Source organism: Gigantopelta aegis, chromosome 15 (genome assembly GCF_016097555.1).
Source record: "Gigantopelta aegis isolate Gae_Host chromosome 15, Gae_host_genome, whole genome shotgun sequence".
Taxonomy (NCBI): domain Eukaryota; kingdom Metazoa; phylum Mollusca; class Gastropoda; order Neomphalida; family Peltospiridae; genus Gigantopelta; species Gigantopelta aegis.
In genome coordinates this window covers 39,386,348-39,393,897 of record NC_054713.1, presented here as the reverse complement: position 1 = coordinate 39,393,897, position 7,550 = coordinate 39,386,348, and the positions used below count along the sequence as shown (strand labels likewise).

The following is a 7,550-nucleotide window of genomic DNA, read 5'->3' as shown; positions in this document are numbered from 1 at the left end:
AGCACACTTATAACTAACATGCTTAGAACGAAGTATTGCTTAGAACGAACTCATCGTGAAGTCCCGTTTTATCTCCCTATACATTAATAACCAACTTGTGTAAATGTGTACGACGAACTACTTCTATTACGAACTTATTATCAGGGTCCCTTCTTGTTCGTTATAACAGTACTTTACTGTGTGTGTGTGTGTGTATATATATATATATATATATATATGTGTGTGTGTGTGTGTGTGTGTGTGTGTGTGTGTGTGTGTGTGTGTGTGTGTGTGTGTGTGTGTGTGTGATTTTAAGAAATAATATCCTGTTACATGTTTCAATTATTCATCTTAGGAAGATGAATAATTGAAACATGTAAAAGGATATTATTTCTTTAAATTGTTTTTAAATACATATACACTGTACACTTGTTTTCTTTTATCATTTTCTTCATACACAACCACTACAACGATGCTCACATTGTTTTTGATGCTTATGACAGTGGACCGTCTATGAAGGATGAGATACATATACATCAGAGGAGATGTGAGTAAATGTGGATTTCGCTGCAGATATGCTGCTCTAAATGGAGAAAAACAAACATCAGAAATTCATTGATCTGTTGGGAGCTGAAATTTAGGTAAAGTACTCATCTGGGGATGTTGATTATGACATCGCAATGTGTGACTGCATATCATATAATATCTTACATTTTCAGTGCAATGAAAGTATGTGATATTTTTCAGATCGCGGTCACGGCACTAGGTTTATTGACATTTAAGCGAACGTACTAGGGTGACACTCCATAATAGACGTATGCATTCATAGTCGTCTACCCCTGCGCGTGCTGTAACCTCACCGTGGTGCAGGGGTGTAACAAACTCTTTGAGAATGGCCAATACAGCACAAAGTTAAAAGTTTTAGTAAAATTCAGTATCTGTACAATTCTGTGATATTTGTGTTTTTGCACTGATTTTGTTTAAGTCTTGAATTTATGTATTGATGTTGATCATCACTTTATTTATTTGCATTACCATAGTTTGACACCCAATAGCCGATGTATTTTTCGTGCTGGGGCGTCGTTAAACATTCATTCATTCATTCATTCATAGTCGTCAAACAAAAACGTTTCAATAGCAACTTTACATTGAAAGCTGTCCAGCGTTCAGAAAACAAAAAATGTTAAGCAATAATTTATTATTATGTATGAATATCCAAAATGACGTTATTCACGTTTGACGTCATTTCCATTCAGATAGAAACTGCGCCTCTTACGTCATTTGAATATCGCGTAATGGCTGACCGGAATTAAAATTGCGAATACTGTTTACAAAAACACCTTGTATTAAGCTTGAGATTATATGATAAACAGATTATTACCCTCGTGTCTTTCGGTATCGTTAATATCATTAGGAATAACATTAATGTATTATGAGTCTCGCATAATACAATTCCTAATGTATGATACTGAAGATACCGAAAAACACTCTGGTAATAACCTACGCATGGAATCAAACAGTGCCTGAATCACAGGTTGGGGAATTGTTGCCCATGTTCCCCGCAAGGCATGCAGCAGCTGTGGTAGAGTCTGTGGCGCAGGGTTACGTCGTCGTAAGCGTCGGTCTAGTTCATCCGATAGGTGTTCCATGGGGTTAAGATCAGGTGATCTTGAAGGCCACGGCATCACTTGGACATTATGTTGGTTCAGGAAGTCTGTTGTTATACGTGCGCTATGTGGGCGTGTATTGCCATGTTGAAAGATGACGTTTTATACGTTGATGAAAGGTATGGCGTGGGGCTGTAGAATTTTGCTTCACGTAAACGATTTCTCACGGTCTGGTCCGATATTTTGCGCATCCCAGGTATGGCAGATGTTGATGACGAAGCAGTTAGGAATCTGTGGCGTAAGTGCCGTAAGCTTATGTACCTGTCTTGCGCCGCTGTTGTAACTCTGGGGCGATCACATGACACTCCAGTTTGCTGATAACGGTGCCAAAGCCTAGATATTGTATTCTGAGTTGTGATCAAAACACGTGCAATTGCTGATTGCTTCTGTAAGCCTGGGCATAATGTCAGTGTTACGTAGAGACATTATTGATAATGATTGTGTAAATGCAACACAATTTTCTGTCAAGGGGTAGTGCACGTGCTATACGTGCATGATTTGTACGTGGAAAATGTTAGCTCTACAACCACTGAATAGGATATTGCGGGGGAAAAAACATTTCCACGTGCCTACGTTATATAATGTGTTTTGTCAGCTACATAATTGTATGATATCATTTCCACTAGCTGTTGAATAAGGTTATATTAAAACATTTACAATTGTGTTATTAATGTCATGAAAAATATGTGCTATGCGTTTCTTTTTTTTGTTGAAGACATATATATATATATATATATATATATATATATATATATATATATATATATTAAAACCCCTCTAAACCGGATACCCTTGAACTAATAAAAATGTCCAGTATTAAGAGGGATACGGTTTTGAGGGACTTCCGGTTTACAGAAGGTCCGATCTTGAGAGGTTTATACACGCACGCACGCACACACACACACACACACAGAGAGAGAGAGAGAGAGAGAGAGAGAGAGAGAGAGAGAGAGAGAGAGAGAGAGAGAGAGAGAGAGAGAGAGAGAGATAATCTATACACTTAAATCTTGTACTATTCAGAAGATATACTAGACTACATACTGATGACCCAAACCTCACAATGAAGGTATGTTTCACTCTGAATGCAATTTCGATTGCTATGTCCCCAGGTAAGTTCAAGTACAAGATTGCTTGATTACACTGTCAACCTGACTTAGGACGATGAGTAATGGGGACGGGGCAGATTTATTGAGGGAGATAGGAAGGGAGAGAGCAAGAAATAGATAGAGGGAGACACAGACAGAATGAGAGTGCGCGTTAGTAATATTGCCTTTTTTGTTGTATCCAGTCGAGACATCAGACTACATATTGATGGCCCTCACCCCAAAATGAAGACTGTTTGGTTTTGATTGCAGTTTGGACTGCCTTAATCCCAGGTAAATAGAGGATACTCCCCGAGTGTCTTGTGATATCATAATTTATCAGCACGAGTTGATAAAAGTATGAAATCCGAGGCTTACCGAGGATTTTATACTTTTATCAACCAGTGCTGATAAATTATGATATCACAAGACACGAGGGGAGTATTCTTTTTATCATCCATTATCATTATTTTCATTTGCGACAAGTGTAAACAATGTCAGTAATGTGGGTTGAATGTCAGCGGTAGACTCGTTAACTAGCAGAACGGCAGTGGCGTGACGCCACTAATGGTAGGTTTAGCGCTGAAACAAACACAGTGACGTAACAAAACATTGTCTTGTGATTACAATTTGACCAATCAAGATTATAAGAAGCGATATCTTTTGCGGATATCGCTGGCACTATAATTTGCGATATCTCCTACAAAAGCCTTTAATGGAGGATAAATAGGGAATAACTGGTTACTGTCTTAAGATATCGGCTTTATCCTGCTCAGGACGAATGGCGAATGCAGCGAGGCTCCGATATCTTAAGACAGTAACCAGTTATTTCTTTTATCCTGCAGTCCTACAGGGATATTCGGAAAATCGTTATTTATTCCAGTTTTGTGTATGCAAATCGAGTATTATCAACCTAGCAAGGCTTTTGCCGTATGACATCATACAAGATATATGACGTCATTATTTGTAATACGCTAGTTACATTCTGTCACATTAAAAAAACGTTTCTAAACTCTAATTCATAAATACATATACAAATTTTGTATTGTTATCGCAAAACTAAAAGTTATTTGTATTTACTGTACTTCAACGAATGATTTAAAGAGTATATTTATTGAAAATCTACTCTGAAATACTCGAGTCGAGTCGGGCTTATGTCACGCGATCTATATTTTTGGTCAGTGACCAAAATTATAGAGATTTATCTGGCCATCATATCTTGCCAATGTGTACAGTGATTGCTGGATAAATTCAATTACGTGTACTCGTAGAACTATCAACCTGCTGTTTGGTATACATATGAGGAGGAAGCCACACGGAAAGCATGGTGTAATGGATTGGGGTTTGGGGTTGTTTGGTTTTTTACATTTCTGATTAACGTAACATTTTTACTCGTCTTAACTCGGTATCGCAGTGTTTAAGTCAATAATTTCAAGATGGTATGGGATAGATTCATATCACAGGTAAATGTTAAAGTCTGTTTTGTTTAACGACACCACTAGAACACATTGATTCATTAATCATCGGCAATTGGATGTCACACAGTTGGTAATTTCAGAGGAAAACCGCTATTTTTTCCCATTAGCAGCAAAGGATCTTTCATATGAAATATTCCACAGATAAGACATCACATACGACTGTCTTTGATATGCAAGTCGTGGGGGACTGCTTGGGACGAACAAAAACAAATCAGAGATTGGGTCCATTTATGAGGTTCGATCCTGTGACCAGAGTATCTCATGCAAGCGTTCGGCCAACTGAGCTAGATCCCACGCCATTCGTATCACAATACCACTTTTGATATACTGATGGAAAGAAATAAGGGACTGCACGGACTTCAAAGTGACAGACCTTAGTTTTAAAAATTAAAGAGTATATTTCACTATTAGAGACGTTTTTGATAACTGAAATTTCTGTACATCCGAAGTGTTTCTGGTCATCCTGGTGTCTTTAATATCATTTTTAAAAACGCAAGTGCGTCTGAGAAGTAACGATTATGGAGTCGAGTTCTACTAGTCTATTTTTAAGGAGATGTCACCGTTTCAACGTCACAGACTCTCGTTTAATTTTGTTGTAACTTTATCCAGATGTCCTACAGGTTTGTGAATTAACACAGCTCGGTGTCCTTAAATTCAGAGGATTCTTTTCATTTTTTAAAATATATTATTTCGTTGAATTGTATTTCTCTTTTACTTAATTTCGTGCTTATGTGCAATTGCGTTTCAAGCACTTTGTCCTGGGTACACATCTCAGTTATCTTGGCTGACTGTGCAGGAGAGTTGCTAATGATAGAGACGTCGCTCTCAGTGGGAGCCGTTACCTGGCTACGAACCCAGTACCTACCAGCCTTATATTCGATGGCTATACCACGACACTACCAAGGCCGGTGGAAGGGCTTCTAACTATGGACTACATTTAAGCCTACCGTACACGAGAGCTATTAGCTGAGCAAAAATGTTACTTGAGCGGGGGATTTTGCTGTGTTTTTCGTCTCTAGTGGTCGTGAGGAAAGTATCTATCGTGCTTGATATTTTTGACCACGCGTGCCACAAATCTTGCCATGAGCGGCCCACGCGCGCTATCAGGTGAGCTGAATTCACCAACTGACCAATGGAAAAGTAAAAAAGTTAGTTTTACTTAACGACGCCACTAGAGCACATTGATTTTTAATTTTATCATCGGCTATTGGACGTCAAACATATGGTTATTCTGACACTGTTTTTAGAGAAAACATAGCCACATAGGCTACTCTTTTACGACAGGCAGCAAGGGATCTTTTATTTGCGCTTCCCACAGGCAGGATAGCACAAACCATGGCCTTTATTGAACCAGTTATGGATCACTAGTTGGTGCAAGTGGTTTACACCTACCCACTGAGCCTTGCGGAGCACTCACTCAGGGTTTGGAGTCGGTATCTGGATTAAAAATCCCATGCCTCGACTGGGATCCGAACCCAGTACCTACCAACCTGCAGACCGATGGCCTAGCCACGACGCCACCGAGGCCGGTCTGACCAATGGAAACACCACTGCGTCAGAATGACGCCATTGTAACAGTCGTAAGCAAACTAGCGCAGCACTTATCTCGTCTTGTGCGGTGAAATTACTGAGCTAACTTAGACTGTAAGACGCTTGGGTTGTATTCTCATTGATAAGTGTGCAATGAATGTGTATACCCGCACACTTTTTGATTCCTGCCTCTCAAAGAGGCAAACTTTCTTACTGGTTGGACTATACCAATTCAAATCCCATAGGCGACCATGTTAACGTTTGTGTTTAAAAACACTATATGCAATATATCAACCAAACTGTGACCCATAAATATCAGTACTACAACCCCTACCTCAAAGTATTAACTGCAGAAAATGGTACCTTTCATGGCTCATTTTCGGTATAACCAGATGTTTCTGCAACACCCCTAGTTTCGCACAAAATTTTAGTACTTTTTTTTACAGGTACCCCATACATGTTCCAAGCACAAGGCTACTTGACACGGTGGTACTACATCAAATAAAATTGCATACATTTTTAGCCCAGATGAAACTAATTTTTTTTACAACCAACACACTCACATTTATAACCAATCACAGGACTTGTGGTGTTAACTTCTCTATCACAAGTTCGGTACACCTCGAACTTCGACCCAGCCGGAAATTAATTGGTATAGTGCAACCTACTGCGTCATACAGCGTAACTTAGATGCGTGGTACAAGTCATAATGTAAATTCTCGGGAGCTAAGGTGAGGTATCAATTTACAAAAACCAAATGATAGGTGGTATGGGTTTAAACCGTATTAATGTGTATTTTTACGAGTTTTATCTTTATTTATTATGACGTTATATATGCTATTTCAATGGTTCTATTTTTAACCCAATATATCTTCAGCAACTTTATCATTAAACCGTATTAATGTGTATTTTTACGAGTTTTATCTTTATTTATTATGACGTTATATATGCTATTTCAATGGTTCTATTTTTAACCCAATATATCTTCAGCAACTTTATCATAAAACAGTGCGATAATGCAATTTTGACATCCTATTTCAGGAAATATAGCAATTTCCGGTACTCATTTTATCATGTCATTTCCTAACTACGTGATGAACGATTCACCAACAAACGAAATTAGTTTATACCTGTCGACTCCAGTGAATCGTAACGTGAAGGTTAACATAACAGCGCCAGAATATAAAGGAACCTACAGAATTAACAAACATTTTATATTAACGCCTGGTACTTCAACGGAAGTCACAATAAACAGGGTATTTCGCATGCCGCCTGGAACTAGCATCTCGGCAAGGACACTGGTGATCACGGCCGTTGATCTAATAGACGATGTGGGCAGCAATACGTATGAGTTACGTGGAGATGCGTTCAACGCGATACCAGACGACTTTCTAGGAAAAGAGTATGTGGCTTTTTCATTTAAACCTACAAAATGGACAGTGAAAAATGCGGCCTCGTTCGTTACCGTTAGTGCTGGTATCAGAGCTACGTCAACTCGGCTCACGATCAAATTTCCACCATGGGTAAATGACGAACGTGTGTATCTGAACGGCAGATGGTATGGTGCAGAAGAGTGCGCCGAGATTTGGCTCAAGTCTCTGGAAACACTTCAGATACAAACTGAGCACGATTTGACTGGTACTTTCATCATCGCAAACCTACCAGTGGCGGTGTACAGCGGAGTCAACCAAACGACAGTTTTCCATAAAAAGGTGTTATGCCCCGAAGGGTCGCACTTGCTGGATCAGTTGCCTCCGATTGACCGGGCAGGTAAAAGGTTTGTCTTGTTCGATTATCCTAAACGAAATTATGCC

General features: G+C 39.1%; 1 long non-coding RNA gene across 1 annotated transcript; it reads left to right on the top strand.

Annotated features, from left to right (window-relative positions):
• Positions 1-483: 483 nt before the first annotated feature.
• Positions 484-7,117, top strand: LOC121390511. Its single transcript, XR_005960222.1, has 3 exons — positions 484-620; positions 2,935-3,022; positions 6,778-7,117. It is a non-coding gene; the product is annotated as an uncharacterized LOC121390511 (long non-coding RNA).
• Positions 7,118-7,550: the final 433 nt, after the last annotated feature.